Source organism: Euprymna scolopes, chromosome 1, assembly GCF_053919585.1.
Source record: "Euprymna scolopes isolate OS-2025 chromosome 1, ASM5391958v1, whole genome shotgun sequence".
In the NCBI taxonomy this organism is placed as follows: Eukaryota; Metazoa; Mollusca; class Cephalopoda; order Sepiida; family Sepiolidae; genus Euprymna; species Euprymna scolopes.
The window spans coordinates 35,565,607-35,568,787 of record NC_136482.1 but is presented as its reverse complement, the minus strand read 5'-3'; the positions used below and the strand labels follow the sequence as shown (position 1 = coordinate 35,568,787).

At 40.7% G+C, this 3,181-nt stretch overlaps 1 pseudogene; it reads right to left on the bottom strand.

The window, feature by feature from the left end:
* Nucleotides 1-2,768: 2,768 nt before the first annotated feature.
* LOC145284540 (U2 spliceosomal RNA) lies at nucleotides 2,769-2,922 on the bottom strand (annotated as a pseudogene).
* Nucleotides 2,923-3,181: the final 259 nt, after the last annotated feature.

The following is a 3,181-nucleotide window of genomic DNA, read 5'->3' as shown; positions in this document are numbered from 1 at the left end:
ATATGTGTGATTACATTTTCATGGTAGGTTTAATATATGTGTACAATATGTGTGATTACACTTTCATGGTAGGTTTAATACATGTGTACAATATGTGTGATTACACTTTCATGGTAGGTTTAATATATGTGTACAATATGTGTGATTAATTTTCATGGTAGGTTTAATATATGTGTACTATATGTGTGATTAACTTTCATGGTAGGTTTACTATATGTGTGCAATATGTGTGATTATACTTTCATGGTAGGTTTAATATATGTGTACAATGTGTGTGATTAACTTTTCATGGCAGGTTTAATATATGTGTACAATATGTGCAATTAACTTTCATTGTAAATTAAATATATGTGTGCAATATGTGTGATTACACTTTCATTGTAGGTTTAATATACGTGTAAATATGGGTGATTAACATTTCATGGCAGGTTTAATATGTGTGTACAATATGTGTGATTTACTTTCACGGTAGGTTTTATGTATGTGTACAATATGTGTGATTAACTTTTCATGGTAGGTTTAATATATGTGTACAATATGTGTGATTACACTTTCATGGTAGGTTTAATATATGTGTGCAATATGTGGTATAAACTTTTCATGGTAGGTTTAATATATGTGTACAATATGTGTGATTAACCTTTCATGGTAGATTTAATACATGTGTACTATATGTGTGATTACACTTACATTGAAGGTTTAATATATGTGAACAATATGTGTGATAAACTTTTCATGGCAGGTTTAATATACCTATATACTATGGGACAGAGTTAGACACCAGGGTCGTTTTTTTAACGTGAAGAAAAGGTACAAAAATAAAAATTGTCTCAATCGTGAAGGATTTCTCCTCCACTGAAAGAGAACAAGAAATAGAAGTGCAGCATCTGAAGAACAGATGGTATTTATTTGCTTCCCCACCGAGCAAATTAGGCACAAGGCCGATTTTTAATGTGAGGAGTGAAGGGAGTGGGAAGCGGAAAAGGGGACCAGCTCCCAAGAGGTGGGAAATGGGAGCTGGTTAAAGGTCAAGCATGTGGGGTTACCCCCACATCTGGTCTTTGCTAGTCATAGCTAGTCCTAGCTAGTAATAGCTGGCAGTATCTGCCGGAACAGATGGTGTTTATTTGCTCCCCCACCGAGCAAATAAGTCACAAGGCCGATTTTTAATGTGAGGAGTGAAGGGAGGGGGAAGGGGAAAAGGGGACCAGCTCCCGAGAGGTGGGAAATGGGAGTTGGTTAATGGTCAGGCATGTGGGGTTGCCCCCACATCTGGTCTTTGCTAGTCATAGCTAGTCAAAGCTAGTCATAGCTTGCAGTATCTGCCGGAACAGATGGTATTTATTTGCTCCCCCACCGAGCAAATTAGGCACAAGGCAAATTTTTAATGTGAGGAGTGAAGGGAGGGGGAAGGGAAAAAGGGGACCAGCTCCCGAGAGGTGGGAAATGGGAGCTGGTTAAAGGTCAGGCATGTAGGGTTGCCCCCACATCTGGTCTTTGCTAGTCATAGCTTGCAGCATCTGCCAGAACAGATGGTATTTATTTGCTCCCCCACTGAGCAAATTAGGCACAAGGCCGTCTTTAATGTGAGGTAAAAACCAGCTCCCCTAAAAGTAGGCAAATAGGGGGCACTCTGGTTACCAAAAATAATAATTGTCCCAGTATAGAGGGTTTCCCCTCCATTGACTGGTACAAATTATCTTAAGTTCAGCATCTGCCGGAACAGATGGTATTTATTTGCTCCCCCACTGAGCAAATTAGGCACAAGGCCGTTTTTAATGTGAGGTAAAAACCAGCTCCCCTTAAAGTAGGAAAAAAGGGGGCACTCTGGTTACCAAAAATAATAATTGTCCCAGTATAGAGGGTTTCCCCTCCATTGACTGGTACAAATTATCTTAAGTGCAGCATCTGCCGGAACAGATGGTATTTATTTGCTCCCCCACCGAGCAAATTAGGCACAAGGCCGATTTTTAATGTGAGGAGTGAAGGGAGGGGGAAGGGAAAAAGGGGACCAGCTCCCGAGGGGTGGGAAATGGGAGCTGGTTAATGGTCAGGCATGTGGGGTTGCCCCCACATCTGGTCTTTGCTAGTCATAGCTAGTCATAGCCTGCAGCATCTGCCGGAACAGATAGTATTTATTTGCTCCCCCACTGAGCAAATTAGGCACAAGGCCGTTTTTAATGTGAGGTAAAAACCAGCTCCCCTAAAAGGGGTCACTCTGGTTACCAAAAATAATAATTGTCCCAGTATAGAGGGTTTCCCCTCCATTGACTGGTACAAATCATCTTAAGTGCAGCATCTGCCGGAACAGATGGTATTTATTTGCTCCCCCACTGAGCAAATTAGGCACAAGGCCGTTTTTAATGTGAGGTAAAAACCAGCTCCCCTAAAAGTAGGCAAAAAGGGGGCACTCTGGTTACCAAAAATAATAATTGTCCCAGTATAGAGGGTTTCCCCTCCATTGACTGGTACAAATTATCTTAAGTGCATCATCTGCCGGAACAGATGGTATTTATTTGCTCCCCCACTGAGCAAATTAGGCACAAGGCCGTTTTTAATGTGAGGTAAAAACTAGCTCCCCTAAAAGGGGTCACTCTGGTTACCAAAAATAATAATTGTCCCAGTATAGAGGGTTTCCCCTCCATTGACTGGTACAAATTATCTTAAGTGCAGCATCTGCCGGAACAGATGGTATTTATTTGCTCCCCCACCGAGCAAATTAGGCACAAGGCCAATTTTTAATGTGAGGAGTGAAGGGAGGGGGAAGGGAAAAAGGAGACCAGCTCCCCAGAGGTGGGAAAAGGTCAGGCATGTGGGGTTGCCCCCACATCTGGTCTTTGCTAGTCATAGCTAGTCATAGCTTGCAGCATCTGCCGGAACAGATACTACACTTTGATCTTGGCCAAAAGGCCAAGAAGTTAGTGATTATAGGTTTAATATATGTGTACAATATGTGTGATTAACTTTTCATGGTAGGTTTAATATATGTGTACAATATGTGTGATTACATTTTCATGGCAGGTTTAATATATGTGTACAATATGTGGTATTAACTTTTCATGGTAGGTTTAATATATGTGTACAATATGTGTGATTAACTTTCATTGTAGGTTTAATATATGTGTACAATATGTGTGATAAACTTTTCATGGCAGGTTTAATATATGTGACAATATGTGGT